The sequence below is a fragment of the Leptinotarsa decemlineata genome, unplaced genomic scaffold (genome assembly GCF_025532065.1).
Source record: "Leptinotarsa decemlineata unplaced genomic scaffold, Ldec_3_MD MMD2_tig00003798_RagTag_RagTag, whole genome shotgun sequence".
In the NCBI taxonomy this organism is placed as follows: Eukaryota; Metazoa; Arthropoda; class Insecta; order Coleoptera; family Chrysomelidae; genus Leptinotarsa; species Leptinotarsa decemlineata.
The window spans coordinates 3,345,455-3,364,871 of NW_027412596.1; the positions used below are offsets into that span (position 1 = coordinate 3,345,455).

Sequence of the window (19,417 nt, forward strand, 5' to 3'; positions counted from 1 at the left end):
TCATACACAACAGAGCATTTCAGGAAATCCAAAGGACAAAGTCGAGAACTCGGAAAAGTCTGGAATTCACGAAATTTAATGTTAGGAATGCGATGCAAAATATTATGGACAGACAAAAAGATCTACTAAAATGAGATTTATGGAACACTTAGCACACCTAAAATATAGAGGATCAAAAAAATCAGCAGTCGCCCATCATATTTTGCAACAAAACCATTCCATACATTTTAGTTCATTAAGATCAGTTAGATAAGTTAAAAACAGGCATCTAAATGACTACGAGAATGTACAAATAGGAAAACATAATAATATTATGAATAACGATGGTGGACCAATACTCGGTAATCGAAACACGTGTCGCGGTGTTAAAATAACGGTTTGGTGTTGGGATAGAGCTCCATTAATATTTATCTGACAGGTAAGCTCAGTAAATCTTAATCACCAAATACGGTAAAATACTCTAGAAATAATTACGACAGTAACCTGGGGCTCTACGCGTTCCTCGATTGCATTGCCTTATTCCAAAGTGCTCTATAAGATGACTCGTATCCCTACACACTTGACACCGTTCTAGTTTTCGAAGAATTTGATCAGTTCTCTTGAATAAAGAGAGACAATAAAATCGTTTGGTTGGAGACAATTTTTTTTTAATTGAAAGAGTTTTTCAATTACATTAAATTTTCAATATCACGTTTCGATACTGATAATTGATCATATTTTCTACAACATATATTAAAATGTTTTCATATTTTCCATTATTCAGTATTCATGGTACACATATTATTTGCTTTAGATTTTCAACACTAAATATGAATTTATTTTTGCATTTATAAAGATTTCAAATACCATATAAGTTATTCAAATCAGAATAAGAACAAGTAAAACATTTTTTGACTTTCACTAGTTCGGACTTCCATTGTCTACTATATAAAATGATTTGAAATCCCTGAAACAAGTAAAAAAGAATAATTAAAAAAGAATAGTTGAAAATAACAATTATATTAAGCAACAATAAACCTGAAATGAAATGATAGTGAAATAACCTACAAGTAAAAATATAATAATTGAATAAATAAAAATTAAAGGAATGCAAAAAAGAAAATAATAAAAATAAAGTGTAGAGATTCCAAGTCACGTTAGTTCACGACGTTTCGATTGTTGGTATCTACAATCGTCTTCGGGTGATGACTGGACTGATTCCTCCGAGAGATGACTATTTTATAGGTCGTTGAAATACTTTCACTTTCTCTACTTTCCATTTTCCGCTTCACTGATTCCGTGAGGGATGACCGTTTTGGCGGGAGTTGGTCATTCTTCGTTTGATGATGGGTTTCCATATGTTTCGTATATCTACGCTGGCCTGGCTGAATACGTTGTTGGACAACATGTATGCGGCTTCCTTAAATTTTCTCCTGCACAAAGAGGAACATTGGTTCAGGAGAAAACTTAAGGAAGCCGCATACATGTTGTCCAACAACTTATTCAGCCAGGCCAGCGTAGATATACGAAACATATGGAAACCCATCATCAAACGAAGAATGACCAACTCCCGCCAAAACGGTCATCCCTCACGGAATCAGTGAAGCGGAAAATGGAAAGTAGAGAAAGTGAAAGTATTTCAACCACCTATGAAATAGTCATCTCTCGGAGGAATCAGTCCAGTCATCACCCGAAGACGATTGTAGATACCAACAATCGAAACGTCGTGAACTAACGTGACTTGGAATCTCTACACTTTATTTTTATTATTTTCTTTTTTGCATTCCTTTAATTTTTATTTATTCAATTATTATATTTTTACTTGTAGGTTATTTCACTATCATTTCATTTCAGGTTTATTGTTGCTTAATATAATTGTTATTTTCAACTACTCTTTTTTAATTATTCTTTTTTACTTGTTTCAGGGATTTCAAATCATTTTATATAGTAGACAATGGAAGTCCGAACTAGCGAAATTCAAAACGAAACATTGTCAATCATCTTCAAACAAATTTTTTGACTTCCTTAATCAGTTACTTTTATCATTTTAACCATGGTCTCAGATTTTCAAGTACTTAGAAATTGACTGTTGTTTATTTCATTGGATGTTATTATTCGATGAGTTGTCCAACTTATACCATGGCCCAACCATGTATGAACAATAATGGTATGAATCGATAATTTGGCGATTTAAAATACAGAAAAATCTTATCTCATAAAACCACACCTCTTGCTACATACATTATGATATTACTGGCCTAAGAGCTCACATGCGACGCGTTTTATCATATTCCGGGAAAATTATTTATTCTATCTGATAGGTATACTAGTCTGGTTCACATGTACTCGATTTAGCTCTTTTTGGTGACATTTTTCAGCCCTGTCCAAAAATTACAAACAAGGTGTCATTCGATTCGTATTTTTGCCTAGAAAGTTCAAGGAAAGGTCCGAAAACGTGCCGATAAAAATTACAAAAGTTATAAACAATTAAGTGAAAAAAAAATGGGGCTTTAGTTTTTTCTTAATATGTCGGAGCGGGTAGTCTGGCTTCCGCGCGCCTTTCGTCACTCTGACATAAAAACAAAAAAAATTATTTAAACATATTAAATGTAAATATTAAGGAATGAAAAAATTCAGGTGATATTGGGATACATCAATAAACAATAATCCGCAGTCAAAAAATTTTTATCCCAATTTTAACGTTAATTATAAATTTCTTAATTAATAACTTTTTCTGAATTGAAAGTTAATATAAAAATCTCTATAATTATTAAACTAAAACCCTGGCATTTTTTTCCTCTGGTGAAGTTATCCTTGATAGGCAAAAAAATAGATTACCGTTGCCAAAATAAAAAAATTGTTATTTTCTTTTTCTTTATTGACAATTGAAAATTATAATTTTATAAAAAATACATTACATTTTTTTTCTAATTTTTATTGTTTCAATGTCTCATGGCTAAAAACTAATTAATAATATATTTTTTCAATTTTTTACAGCTATTATTAATAAATTTATTACAAAAAAATACATTGTTTATAAGCAATTCGAATTTTTTTTTTCATCATGTTAATTGAAAAAAATCATGATTTAAAAAAAATGGTTTCTTAAAAAAATGTCTTTGTCGCTGAAAAATGCGTTTGTTAATTAACAATCGCTTTTTGCAACTAAATATTAAAATTAAGTAACCGTTTTTTTTATCATAAATTCTATTGTTCTTTAAGGTTTTGAAAAAACTTTTTTTTAAATTTTTTTTATTGTTCATTAAAAAAAACTCTCAGAAATATCAATGGCCATTTTTGATAATAAATATGTTAACAACAAAATTCCAGACGAATAAAATACAGGAACGATACGAACTACTTCACTGTCAACTGAATACTAGAACTGTATGGCATGCTCTGGAGATATATAAATGATGTTCAGGTCAGGTATAAAGGTAAAGCCACCAAAACCGTAAGCAGATGTTTCTTCCACGTAACGAAAGAATATCGCATACAGGTATAAACCGGAATTTTAAAGTAATTTAAAAATTTGTGAACATCAGAAATTTAAAGAAGGTTAATGAGTAAACTCATTAAAATAAATGAACATAATGACTGATTGCTTCATTTAATTTTTTTAAACTCCATACAACACTGACAATAAGTTAATGTTAATGATCCTACAACTACTAAAAGTGCAAGTAATAAAATCCTCATGATTTATTGTTACATGACACGAAGTTTATGTTGAAAAGACTTGAAAATTTTTCTTTTTTCAATAAATAACGATCAATAATTAAATAAATAATAGGACTACAACTTCAGTAAAAGGCTTAAATTGTTAATAAATTAATAATGAATAAAAAGACTTGAAGCATATTTATCATAACTGCAATAGTTTGAAAGTTATTATAATTATAAAAGCGGAGACGAGAATGAAAAAGACAAGTATCACGGTATCACAATATTAAAAGTTTTATAAAAAATAGAATAAATTGAAACACATAGTTACTTTTATTATAGAACAAAGTATAAAAAAAAATTGTTTATAACAATTTTTTTTTCAAATAAACAATAAAAAAAAATAAAAAAAAAGTATTTTCGAAACCTCAAAGAACAATAGAATTTATGATTTAAAAAAAAACGGTTCCTTAATTTCAATATTTAGTTGCAAAAAACGATTGTTAATTAACAAACGCATTTTTTAGCAACAAAGAAATTTTTTTAAGAAACCATTTTTTTATAATCATGATTTTTTTCAATTAACATAATGCAAAAAAAAATTTTTCGAATTGCTTATAAACAATGTATTTGTTTATAATAAATTTATTAACAATAGCTGTAAAAAATTTAAAAACATATTATAAATTGGTTTTTATCCATGAGACAATGAAACAATAAAAAATTAGAACAAAAAATTTTGTAATGGATTTTTTATAAAACTATAATTTTCAATTGTCAATAAAAAAATAGAAAACAACAATTTTTCCATTTTGGCAATGGTAATCTATTTTTCCGCCTATTAAGGATAACTTCACCAAAGGAAAAAAATGACAGGGTTTTAGTTTAATAATTATAGGGATTTATATATTAACTTTCAATTCAGAGAAAGTTATTAATTAACAAATTTATAATTGACGTTAAAATTGGGATAAAAATTTTTTGACTACGGATTATTGTTAATTGATGTATCCCAACATCACATGAATTTTTTCATTCCCTAATATTTACATTTAATAGGTTTAAATAATTTTTTTGTTTTTATGTCAAAGTGACGAAAGGCGCGCGGAAGCTAGACTACCCGCTTTTGGTTTTATTTTCAGGGCTCTGTGAAAACTATAAATAATCGAGATACAGTTTCGGGAGTCGTGACTTTTGTTACGCAAATTCATTGATCTTTTCAAATCTTTTTTCAAATTTCCAAAATTTTGAAAATTTTACGAGATATCAAGAAAAAACTAAAGCCCCATTTTTTTTTTCACTTAATTGTTTATAAGTTTTGTAATTTTTATCGGCGCATTTTCGGACCTTTCCTTAAACTTTCTAGGCAAAAATACGAATCGAATAACACCTTGGTCGTAATTTTTGGACAGTGCTGAAAAATGTTACAAAAAAAGTACATGTGAACTAGACTATATGTAAACAATAAATGTACAATGTGAAAATTCCAATAACCATCACATTTGGAACTTCTAGGCATTGACGAGCCATCAGTGTTCCCTGATAGCAGAAGATCAGAATAAGAAATGATCTCCACCCATCTGTAGATTCGACTAAAAGTATTTTATGTGAACTATAGTATTTGAATCATGTCTCTTTGGAAATGAATGAAACTTGACCGGTTTCACTGAGCACCCTATATATTGTTTCCGAAAGTTGAGATTTCAAAAATTATCATACTGATGTTGACTAACCATTTAAAAAAAATCCACTTAACAGCTGTAGACATGCAGATGATAAATTAAAAAATATTGTCTGCAAAACAGGATTTTCTGGAATAACCCGGCGATGCCACAATAGAAATTCAGAAAAAAAATTCCTCAGAGAGCTAAAAAATATGAAATCGAATGACGTACTCATATACTGGGTATTCCATTTAAAAAATATAACTTTGGATGGCCACGCTCGGCTGAATCACCCAGTATGCGAGAAAATAATTTTTGAAGATAGTATAGATCGATATTTGTGTTCTCCCAGAGAATTACGAATGATTCAAGCATAATTACACCTGAATGTTAATTTCACGCCTATATTTTTTATCGCTGTTGAGAAGGATCGTTTTCTGACTATAAAAATCTCTTTTAATGACTTAGCCTTTCTTCATCATTCTATTGGTTTGAAGTAAAGAACAAATCAGTAGTGATGAAATTATATTATGTGGTGTTGGAGTATGAAAATTCAAATTCAGACATTCTTCTCAGAAAAGTATATTTCTACATTTGTAATAATGAAAAGAAAAACAAGTACATAGTTCTAAAGTCATTACACAGAATTTTTCGTTGGAGTTGCTTTCGTAGTCGTGGTTGTTAACTTACTACCACAATCGACATTGAATTCACATTCACTCGTCACACGGTTAAAATAAGTTCCTGGGCTGCAATTGAACAGCCATGCTCTTCCTCCAGAACACTCATAGAATGTCCCGCACAATTCTTTATCTGCTATATATTCTGGTGTTGGTGCGTCTAGACTAGGGCACTCTCTTTCTGAAAATTAAGAATCGTATTTTGAATTTTTAATTATTGGCTGAGATTTCAATGAAACTTGAAATAATCATGAAATTTTGCCAAATAAACGAAGTTACTATTTTCCCCAGTAGTGCGTCAGGTAGAATTAGCTTTTATTTTATGTTTATATTATTGCTCCGTTATTTATTTTGACCCCGACTGAATGAATACCTTCCTCGATTAAATTGCCACTCTATCGCGATAGAAATCCCAGGTCGCCAATGCGAATTGCCACTCTATAGCGATAGAATACCGTACTATGCCGGGTCGCCAACGAGATATGAAAAGTATACGTTATTTGTTGATACACCGTACCACCGATGGAGGGCACAATTCTTCCATCACCGGACACCGCCTTAGAACTTTATTTCAAATAATATCGAGAGCATCTACCAATCTACCATTAGTTAGAGAAGCTATGGATTATACTGTAGACGACCCCTCCCGTTATAGAAGGCCCCGACACTCTGTCAAATGATGCCCCTATATCTTCCGCTGAAAGATGAACAACGTTTTCATCCAATTCACCCCAGCCAGGCAGGGGTACACCGTGAAGGCGGTACTGATGTCTGAGGACATTCATGCCGCCATACCATAACACCCACTTCAGTCATGACCCGTTTGTCCTTCTGGCAAACATCAGTTCAAAGGGTAAGGGAGCCAGGCTCCAACCTGAATAAAATCAAGATGACTTCCTCCAAGGCAGATCAGATGGGTTTAGTGTGAGTCTGTTTGAGTTCCAGGTCCAGTTCCAGCTCCGTTCGAGTCCTAACCCCGATAAAGGCAAACCGATAGACAAATAAAGTAAGTGGATAAAAAGTAGTGCTTCTCAGTTCGTTTGATAACTGACTGTTTTATATTCAAGGCCGTGTGAAAACACCCTTGATACCGAGTGGTCAATTGTATTGATATTGATGATTATTATATTTTGTAGAAGGCCGTGTGCTAAACATCCTTCATATTGATATTGTTGATTATTTTGAAGAAGGCCGTGTGCTAAATACCCTTCATATTGATGATATACTGATTTTGTTTTACATGGGCCGTGTGATAAACACCCCACATTCCGATTAATTAGCATACCGGGTGTACTATTATATTATTATTATAATTTGTCGGGGGCCGTGTGCCAAACACCCCTCAAGTTGACACCACAGTATATTGTTAATTATCTATTTTGAACCGAGAATCACGAATCCTCATATAAGAGCTTTGAATGAGCTTAGCACTTGTGCTCGCCGTTTGCCGTAGTCTCCTAACCGTCTGTCGATGCTTGGCATGATGAATGCGTAACCTTTTTCCGCTTCCTTCCGCTTGCGAAAATAGTAATAGATTGATGTTCACCTGTATAACCCTTATTGATTTATTGAAATAAATTTAATAACGTCTGATTTATTTGTTTCATTTTACTTCTAACTAAAAGCAGCAGGTACCCAGTATTCGAACCCAGGACGGCAATTAAAGCCTACAACTGGCTACAGTTGATTTAGTCAATACCATAGAGACCCCTGGTGTATTACCTTCTTCACTGACGCTGCCCGGAGCACGTGGAGCACACCACACCGAAAGCTGGCGCCCGAGGCAACCCGTGACCTGAACTCGGCGTCAAAGTGACCCGTAACGCGTAAAGAGCGTTACAAATTTGGCACCCGAGCAGGGACCGATTTTATGGTATACAGAGGCCGTTGATCACCGAAAGTTGAGAGAAAACCGATTAGAAGGAGAAACAATAAATCCGGTAAGTTACATCACCAAAGCCGATTGGAAACGCTTCCGGAGGTGGAATTACCTCGAAATACGTCGAAACCGCCAAACTGTCATTTTGACAGATTTCCAAACTGTCCCTGCGACACCTCGTTCAATAGGTTTTCAAATACGCAGAAGCGATTTCCACCACCCATTCATCGATTGGAAGTACCGTAGCCAAGATAGGAGCCGACCAGTGAGCTAGTGAGTATCGAACTGTGGAATAAACAACATATACGTTCTCCGTGCTCATAAAAGATGTCAGAAAATAAATCTGAAGCACTAGAGGACCCGGCCAGCAATACAGGAAGTACCGCCGACCTGAATCCTTCAGGAGAAAGCAGTCCGGCCGACACCCGAGTCGGATGAATATACCTACAAAGGAAAGACGAGCTCGACGCCGAACTGACGAAGTTCCGACTCGCGACTACTGGAACCGTAGACGAGAAACGTCGGCGTCTGATTAAGTTTATACGAGAGGGCCGAGCTTCACCTACTCCGACTACCATGACACCGTTCGTACTTCCCACCATGGATGCAGGCACGATCGTTACCGCCACGCCACCGACCATCACAGTGACGAATACCGGTGGACAAACCCTACCAAGCCTTCTTCATGGGACGTTGGTGGCAAGCCAGTCCAACCAGCCCCAGCACGGGGCTGGGCTCTAGCCTCGAAAGGCTAGAAGAGATTCGTGCTTCCCAGTGCATCCCTCCTGACCGTCTTCTGCAAGCGATGCCCGAACTGCTGCAAGGAAGACCTGCTTTGTGGTTCAGAAATAACCGATCACGATGGCCTGACTGGCAAGCCTTCTGCACCGGCTTTCAGAAGTTTTTCTTTCCCGTCAAATACCTCAACGACTTAGAAGTGACTATCAGCAGAAGGGTGCACCAACTGCACCCTTCTCCTCAGAGTACATCACCGATCTGCAGACCCTCATCCGCCGCCACGGGGGAATTTCACCAGAACAGGAGTTCAAATGGCTCAACCGAAACCTGCACCCAGAGTTTCGAAAACAGATCCGTAGGACCGACTTCAAGGACGTCCAAGAATTTGCTGAGGCCACCCGAGAATACGAACTACTCCGCTCAGAGATTGAGCATGCTGCTAGAGTGGAATCGTTCCCTCGTACCAGGTCGGAGACAGTGACACCGACGAGACCGTTTCCGCATACCGCTACCCACCAGCCGCCTCCCAGACCTGCCACTAGAGGAACCGTACCAGCACTTACGAGTCGAGAGAGTGGTCCTAGTACGAGCCAGACCAACACCACTACGCCGCTTTCAATCCGACACGGGAGAAAAGACCAAGAGTGTTGGCGATGTGGGCAGATTGGACATTTTAGGAACCAGTGTCGAGCAACCACCAGAATGTTCTGCTCGAGATACAAAAGAGATGTCTCGTGACTGTCCATGCCCACGGCCGGAAAAACCGCTAGGGTGTTGCAACAACCTTAGGCAGGTGCAGCAAAGCCCTCATAGTGCCTCTGACTCCGTTGTCCCGGCCCATGAGTATAACCGCCCCCAGGATATCACCAACCGCCACGAAGACTACCGTCCCCATATTGGAGTCAATTTTCTTGGTAACAATATTGAAGCTCTGATTGATACTAGCGCAGTGATCTCATATGTGGGAGACAGGATAGCTAGACAATGGGATTTGTTGGGAGTACCGAAAACTCCAACAACCGCAAGTTCAGCCCGTCTGGCTAATGGTGAAACCGTCATAGTTCCGACAATACAGAGTAGAGATTCAGTTTGACAACCACCGTTTTGAATAAACGTTTGGACACTTATGTGGACTCTCCTCTGATATAGTCATAGGAATGGACATCCTCCGGAAGAGACAGTTCAGCCTGGATTTAGAAAGTGGTGAGATCTCTGTGAATCACCGCCCAGTGGCCATGGAAACTAGGTCCGTCCCCTTGTCCTATTGGAGTCACCGAGCCAAGGCCACCATTGACTCTCACAGAAGAGGAGAAGACCCGACTGCACACTTTCCTACAGGAAGAAGTGCAGACATTTGAAGGAGTACAAGGAGTAATGCCTTTCGAATCCTGAACCAATAAAACAACCGTTTCGCTCCCGAAGACGCCGGAGCTCACGGTGGAAGAGTCGGAAGACCGATGCACTTGCAGCCGTCCTCTTAGGTGCGATGCAAAAATCCGATAGTCAGCCAGAATCATCTGCTATATCCCCGAGAACAGCAGTTCCGCTATCGAAGACGCCGGAGCTCACGGTAGAACATCCGAAAGACCGATCACACGATATTGTAACCTCGTGTCCCATACGCTCCGACTCTGGGTCAAGCAGCCCCCTCACCCATATTTCGTGAAACATCAAGAGGAAAATCCGTTTGACGATAGATTCTGGACGGCCGAACATTTACAACAAGCTGCGAGGAAGAACCAACTTGCACCACTCAAGCCGTGGCCGGTCTACCCACCGGTAGACAAGGAATTGTGTTGGCGATGTGGCCTACCAGGGCACAACCAGAATAATTGTACACGAAGAGTTCCGGTACTCTTATGTTCCCGCTGTAGGTTAAAGGACGTCCTGCCCCGGGATTGTTTGTGCGACAACCCACCGCTACATCCCACCAACCGTTTACGTTTTGGTACTACCAGGAACAACGCTTCTTGTGCGCGTTGTCAGTGCCAAGGCGGCACGGTACGTAACATGTCCCGATTGTGGCTGTCAACGTCCATTCCATCACTATCACCACCGACGACAGGATGGCCCCGTTGTCAACGCCGCAAGAAAAATGTAGATTTTTTTTAGTTATGAGTATCTGGGTAGAGTATATAACAGTTATGATTTTGTTTTCATTAGTTGTCCCGTAAAAAGTGTAACAGGCGTACTTACCCCTTAAATAAAGGGTTCGGCCGTTGAAAGGGGTAGGCACCTGAGCGGTTTTCTTTGTTTTTTTTATTATTCTCGGAAGATATTTTGTTCCTTTGTTTATGCCACGTGAATTTACTTTAAAAAAATGACACATTTTTTTTCTTTCCGAAGTGGGAAGGGGGTGAAACGAAGTAACTATTTTCCCCAGTAGTACGTCAGGTAGAATTAGCTTTTATTTTATGTTTATATTAATGCTCCGTTATTTATTTTGACTTCGACTGAATCAATACCTTCCTTGATCAAATTTCTACTCTATCGCGATATAAATCCCAGGTCGCCAATGCAAATTGCCACTCTATAGCGATTGAATACCGTACCATGCCGGGTCGCCAACGAGATATGAAAAATATATGTTATTTGTTAATACACCGTACCACCGATTAAGGGCACAATTCTCCCATCACCGGACACCGCCTTAGAACTTTATTTCAAATAATATCGAGAGCATCTACCAAGGCAGATCAGATGGGTTTAGTCTAAGTCTCAGTTTGAGTTCCAGGTCCAGTTCCAGCTCCGTTCGAGTCCTAACCCCGATAAAGGCAAACCGATAGACAAATAAAGTAAGTGGATAAAAAGTAGTGCTTCTCAGTTCGTTTGATAACTGACTGTTTTATATTCAAGGCCGTGTGAAAACACCCTTGATACCAAGTAATCAATTGTATTGATATTGATGATTATTTTATTTTGTAGGAGGCCGTGTGCTAAACATCCTTCATATTGATGATATACTGATTTTGTTTTACATGGGCCGTGTGATAAACAACCCACATTCCGATTAATTAGCATACCGGGTGTACTATTATATTATTATTATAATTTTTCGAGGGCCGTGTGCCAAACACCCCTCAAGTTGACACCACCGTATATTGTTAATTATCTGTTTTGAACCGAGAATCACGAATCCCCATCCTCACCGGCTTTCAGAAGTTTTTCTTTCCCGTCAACTACTTCAACGACTAAGAAGTGGCCATCAGCAGAAGGGTGCACCAACTGCAGGAGGAGTCCTCACAGTACATTACCTATCTGCAGACCCTTTTCTGATTTATTTGTTTCATTTTACTTCTAACTGAAAGCAGCAGGTACCCAGTATTCGAACCCAGGACGGCAATTAAAGCCTACAACTGGCTACAGTTGATTTAGTCAATACCATAGAGACCCCTGGTGTATTACCTTCTTCACTGACGCTGCTCGGAGCATGTGGAGCACACCACGCCGAAAGCTAGCGCCCGAGGCAACACGTGACCTGAACTCGGCGTCAAAGTGACCCGTAACGCGTAAAGAGCGTTACAATACAAAAAGAAATACGATTATTGTCAAAATTGTAAAGAACATAAAATTGTCGTCACATTTTATATTCAGAGCACACCGGTGAAGTGCTAATCCTGCACTCACTCACCTAATTTAATAGCCACAGTTGAAGAACCAAAGGTACGTGCATGTCAATTTTTGGAATATGGAATCACACTTGCGCACAAATGGACGCGATAGAGTGACGACTGGACTAAAGATCATTCGAACGCTTTCACCTATCCCTTCTTCCCTCTTTCCGCTTTAGCAGTTTGGCGGGAGTTGACCGTTTTTCGCTTCATTATAGGTTTTCATATCGATGGCTTATTTCGCAGACCTCCTATCTCACAAATACAGTTTTTTTCAGGGCGCAGTAAAAACGTTCCTATTTGCTCGCTACTCCAAATATGCAAGGGAGAAATATTAATTTGACAGATGATTTGACTTAAACTATTATGGTATTCAGCAAATGTTGAGAACTGAATATTTGAGTTTTGAAATAGTTTATTGAATAGTATACTTAGCAGGTATTCGAACTTGACAAATTTTCGGAAAGGGAGTTAACAGGTTCTCGAACTTGTGTAAACTTTCTCATAATATTAGAGAAAGAAATAAAAAGTGAATGAAAACATAAAGTTTGTTGTTCATTGCTGTAGGTGATTGTTACAAGAACAAAACTTAATAATAACAATGTTAATCAAAAGTGAATTTCTATAAAAATCATGATAATCCTCAGGCATAATATTCTACAAGTCTTGCACATCTTGGAATTTTCATTTTTTAATTTTACGTTTTATTTGGGAATATCTCATTACCATAATTTCAAACCAACATTTTTAAAATCGATTGAAATATATTTTCAATTTTGTTATGGTTGTTGGGTATGAGGTTATTACCTGACGCTATAGTAATTACTCTGTGTTCATTGAATTTCTCATTAATATTATCTAAAGAGACGAACCATATTCTCTCCGTGTGTTACTTTTTATTGGCACTTTTTAACTTATTGAAAATATTTTTATAAACATATAATTGACTATCAGGAATGTTTCTTCATGTTCATTCATCATTATTATTATTTTTCAATTATTTGAAGATTTTAGAATTTTTTTTCGACATAATATACTTGCTCCTTGCCAAAATTCACACTTTTTTCATTCATGTGAAACTTTTTTTATGACTTGTACATTTGAATTTCAAATAATATTATTTAAGACATGGGAAATGACTTTACTCGTTAAAATGTACTTTGTTGACGGAAGCCAAAAGCTCGAGCGAGTGATGACTATTTCTTGCGAAACTATACTTATTCTATGACATATATAAGAAATACATGAGCTGAAATGTCTTGGGCTCAACATATAGATGGCGCTAGTCTTATTGCAATCAATGCTTTTTCAGTATTGTACCGACCTCCAAAAGAAAGCTGTTGAAAATTCATGATATTCTACTGATAAATTTGTGAGTACTACTTTCATATTTCCAAAACAATGGATCAAAAAGAATATAGTGTTTAAATTCCACACTGCTTCTTGATGGGTCAAAATACCGTTCAAGCAAAGCAATGACTTGAAGAGTCTTATAAGGACACCGCTATATCAAAAACAACAATTAAACGTTTTTTTGCTGACTTAAAACGTGGCCGTAGGAACATCGATGATGCAGAAAGCAGTGGACGCCCAAATGAGGGAGTAACACCAAAAACATTAAAAAATCGTTTTGAATGATCGAAAAGTTAAGTTGGGGGAGTTAGCTGGCAATGTAAAGGTATCAAAATGTTCTATAGTGCATGAGCATTTGACTATGAGAAAGCTCTGCTCAAAGTGGGTACCGTGCGAGCTTAGTGTTGACCAAAAACAAGAACGTCTTGATGATTTTGAGCATTGTTTTGCCATGTTTGAATATAACAAACCAAAATTTTTTGATATGTGACAATGAATGAAGCATGGATCCACCACGTCAGTCCAGAATCGAATCGATCGTCATCTGAGTGGACCTCATCTGAAACGCCCTAAAGCACATCTATCGGCTGGAAAGTTGAGGCCTTGGTATTTTGGGATGTGCGTGTTGTAATATTCATCGACTATTTCGAGAAAGGAAACACCATCAACAGTAAATATTATATATAGCGTTATTTGAGCGTTATTTGAACGAAACTCAGGAAAAACAATTCCATTTGAAGAAAAAGAAAACACTACTTCATCAAGATTGCATGAAATGGGCTTTGAATTGCTTCCGTATATACCAAATTAGTCATATTTGGCTCCCAGAGACTACTGGCTGTTCGCAGACCTCAGAAAAATATTCACCGGTAAGAAATTTCGCTTGAATAAAGAGGTTATTGCTGAAACTGAGACCTATTTTGAGGCAGAAGATAAATCTTTCTACAAAAGTGGCATCGAAATGTAAAAGCGACCCTGAAATTATTGTGAAGCTCTTGATGGAGATTACGTTGATGAACGTTTTGAAAAAAAACTCGTTTTTTTCTCAGACCCAAGACGTTTCAGCCCAGGTGTTATTTCGAAATAAAATTCATTTGTGAAGGATATCCCGAATGAGAATAAAATCAAATCTCATCTTGACAGATAGACAGTATTTTTAGAAACAAATTATATTTTAGTGCTAATCTCGTCAAATACAGCATACATAAACTTTCTTACCAGGTTCAGCCATGACATAGACCACTGCACAGAGGAGAAGATAAAGTACGGTTTTCATTTTGTATAACGTATTTCTGATATTAGTTGCTTCGAAATAGAAGACTGAATTGAGAATATTTTCTGAAACATTATATACTCGCAGAGCTACTCTATTTCAATGAAGGGTACTCGATTTGTGATAAACTGATATCACTTGAGTACCTGAATATTCCGAAATATGCTATGGCGAAATTCAATTTGATAAAAAGGTTTGTCCAATTTCAAAAATGTAAAACAATTATTAGTTATCTATTTCACATCACTGAATTCACGTAGTTTTCAAATGAAATTATGTTAAAATACGTGAAAATGAGTTAGTAATCAAAAAAATATAAATACATAATATGTGAATATTATATTACTTAATCATTTAGTCAATTCAATTTTAGAATTTTTTTCGAAATTCTGACTCCCAAGGAATCAGATTGCTGCAATATTTGTGAGCCTTTTCAACAATTTTTTCAAATTTTCTTGGTTTATAACTTTTCCAGTGATTGATTCAATGGAATTCTGGTGTCTAATAAACAAAACCTTGCTGAATCTAGTGATGCAGTCAGAATTTTGATGAATTTTGTAAACTTGAATTATGAAATAATTGATTGGCATACCATGTCTAATAGGCCTTCTTAGAGGCCACTGACATTTGTCAAGAGAAAGGTCAAACAAGAGTTTGGGATCAAACAAGAGTTTGATCTTTTCCTTAAAGATGGTTACTTGGTGATCGAAATACGTGTCGAGGTGTTAAAATAATGGTTTGGTGTTGGGAAATAACTTCAGTAATATTCATTACTACACCAAACATTCCAAACAGTGCATCACAAATTTTCTATGGATTAACGGAAAATATTTTTTTCTGGTTGACACAAAATTTGAGAGGGAAGGTATTTCTAAGAGGGTTTTTGGGTGATTTTTTTGAATGAAGAGAAAAGGAGAGTTGATCCACTTTTGTGAAATGAAAGAGAAATCCGTGAGATGAACGATATTTGAGCTGTTACTATCGTGTTTTCTTTGATAATTAACTGTGAAGAGTATCCATCCAGTGTTTTTCATCCATGGAAAACTTTGATACAGTTTAAGATCATCCTTATGAAATGTAAATCAACCAGTTTTTTATTCTGGACTGAGGCGTCCTATTTTTCATCAGTACCAAATTTCTAACTGACTGGTATGAGGATATGTCATTCTTGAGACCTATTTTTTGTGCCTATCCTTGGTTATAGTTATAACTCTCCAGAGAGCAGAGTGTTTTCTGCGTGATCAAAATTAAGTTTCTGTCTTATGAAATTTCTGAAATACCAAATGAATCCATTAGGATACTACCAAGGCTCACTACAAGTTTTACCATGGTTTTTTTCCTCTCCATATTTCAACACTCTCCAGACTGCCGAAGAAAAAGCGAAGGACATAGCGAATAACCCCTATTCAACTTAATCTATCTTGGATTCGCACAGAGTTGGAAAGGACTCCGTTTGTCATGCATCGAACATCATATTAAGGCCAGTTAAATCAATTTTACATCAGGAAGTTTCAGTAACACATAAATTGAATCATAGCATCTGCTATCATTTTGTTATAAAAACGAATGACTTCCATAACTGATAATTTCAAATTAGATCAATGTAACTTTCATTGTCCCTCAATGCTAATTATAGTTATCTATTGAATATTGGATAAATATTGAACATAAGAGTAGGTTTGAATTATATTACGAGTATAAACTGGATTTCAATCAAGGTCACAAAGTGATGAAAATTATATTTACCAATGGATTGTAGAGTATAAATGAGAAACTACCCCTCTGTTTTGCCATTCTATATTAAAAGTGAATGTATTTATGTATATATAAATAATTTGAAAGATAAGAACATGAAAATGGGTATTTCTTATAAATTTCTCGTTCCCACCTTTGACGTTTCTAAGTGTACCTGATTGATCAACAGATTGAAAAACTTAGTAGCGCTCTTCCCAAATTAGGCTCAGCCTACGCTCCCGATGAACATCTGCCGTTATATGTAACAAAAAAACGTCAAAATATTTGAGCGAAACCAATCGAGTGAACTCATCCTACGGCCTCGTGATTTCATCATGTTGTTTGTCCTCAGGGTACTACTGAATTGTGACATTTTGTGACAGCAATTTGCTTGAGAAATGTTTATTCATTCAGTTTCAATATCGAATAGTTCAACTTTGGTCAATTAGTTCAAGTTATCACTTCCGTCGGGCGCCCTGAGACATACACGTTTTTTTGAATTCACAATTTATTTACTATATTTTCTATATTGTTGAACCCATTATAGTATTTCTTGTAGTTACAAACCGCATTATATTGTAAGATGTAAATGAAACTTTTGAAATATCATATCCTATTTTGAGAACTCTGTAAATTATTTACATACCCTACGCAAAAGCCGAAATTTTTCAGGCACTTATCTGTCGCCTCGAAGCTAGTAGCATTTCATTCATTTTATCTTTACAGAAAATAATGATGTACGAGAATGAAGAAGACATCAAAAAAAAAAGAGCCAACCTACAGTCTTCTAAAAAATAATCTCAAAAGAGATCGTTAGCTTGATGCTCATTTTATATATGTTTGAGTAATCTATATACAAAGATATCGAAAGCATTTCACAGTGTATTCAATTATAATATGGACGTCTTTCTTGTTACTGTGTACTATTTTGTCCAACAAAATATACTTTTTAACGAAAGGAGTGAATTATTGTTATTATTATCATTTAAACAAATCCACACTTTTTTTATTTGAGGTTTACCGTTATTACTCATCTTTCTTTCAGAGAGGTTCTGCAATTCTAATATAATCCAGGGTTCAATTTTGAAACTATTTCTGATTGATTGAAACAAAACTCATTCAAGACAATTTCAAAAGTGAACCTTATTTATCAACGGGATATTGAAAAAAATGTGTGGCATTGAAGGCGCGATCGTTCATTGATACAAATGTTTTCCTGAAACAAGACGTACGCAAATATTGATTTAAAAAATAATATTATTTATTAAATCATCTTTTCGAGCAACTTGTTCACTTTGAGCCAATCACGATTAGATAAAACGGAACTATTCGTTTTGTGGAATAATGTGAATTGTAAAAATTACTCCAAATGTATCTTGTCTGTTGCTAAGTGACCTTGTAGCGTTCAAGTGCTGATATAGAGGAGAGCTTGTGTCGAAATTAGGACAGATATATATATATATATATATATATATATATATATATATATATATATATATATATATATATATATATATATATATATATATATATATATATTCTGTAACTAACTGAATATACGGTATATACTGTAACTAACTGAATAAGTGTAAAACATTCAAGAAGGTGATTCCTCATCGAAAAAAGATAGGATCTTTCATATAAGAAACTTCATTGGAGCATCCCTTGTTAAGATACAGCCCCTTAAAGGGGGTACATAAAATTTGTATAACAATTTTTTTCACAAGCACTGAAAAAGTTACTATATTGAAATTAACCTGACATTTTGTACTACCAAAAAGACACTTAGCCAGTAATTTATTCGGTTTACCCCATGGTTGTAAGGGGTGGAGAACGCAACCCCTAAAATTTATTTCCAATGTAACTTTTTGTCTTATCATTTTTTACCATTTGAAAATTTATTTCCGGTAGCCTGTTCCATTCTAAACAAAAAATGTCTATGGGGTTTTTTGCCCAAAATAAACCAGTTCGCAGCAAAAAATTATTTTACGAACAACTACAGAAATACATCGCCATAAATGCGAACTGGATTTATTGTTATTTTGTAGTTAGTACCTGCATTAAACGATTAAGGGGTAATAAACAAAACAAATTTTACAATAACAAAACACACAACATGTAGAAATCATAGTAAATGTTCAATATGTCTACCTTCAGACATTACGCATGCGTCTAGACGTAGGCGCATTGGGCCACGTATTCGCTCAAATATTCCTGGAGACTCTCTGATTACCCTGCACGCATCGATGATGCGGTTTCTTAAGTCCTCTACATCGCGAACAGGAGTGCGATAAACCAAATGCTGTGAATGTCCCCTAATAGAGAAATCGAGAGGATTGAGATCCGGGGATCGAGCGGGCCAGTTCTGTGGTCCTCCTCGACCTATCCACTGATTTGTATATGTTTCAGTTAAATGTCAAGACGGTTCGGAAAGACTCGCGGTAATAGTGCCTGTACTCGTTGCAGATGGTAAGGGTATAAGAGTTGTTCCTTTAAAATTCGAAATACCGTTATATGATCAACATTTAGCTGGAAAACAATCTTTCCAGTATTGGTAGTAGGTTGTCATTCAATCAAATTAAGTACCGCTTCCTCAAGCTGTGGTGTTCGTACTTCTCGATAGCGACCACAATCCTACGTTCTCTTGTCGAAAGGAACCATATTCTCGAAATCGTTGATTAAGTCGAGCAAATATTCTATGTGAAGGATGCTGTCGTTGAGATACATTTCAGCATATCTTCTAGAAGCTTCTAACCCATTCCCCTGCGACAGACCGTAAACGTAATGCATATCAGCCATTTCCTCATTTGTGTATGCCATTTTAATAACAAGTGAATTATTAA

At 36.0% G+C, this 19,417-nt stretch overlaps 1 long non-coding RNA gene across 1 annotated transcript; it reads right to left on the bottom strand.

Annotated features, from left to right (window-relative positions):
• Positions 1-5,872: 5,872 nt before the first annotated feature.
• Positions 5,873-18,066, bottom strand: LOC141483684 (uncharacterized). Its single transcript, XR_012466226.1, has 2 exons — positions 14,786-18,066; positions 5,873-6,167 (listed from the first exon to the last, which is right to left on the bottom strand). It is a non-coding gene; the product is annotated as an uncharacterized lncRNA (long non-coding RNA).
• Positions 18,067-19,417: the final 1,351 nt, after the last annotated feature.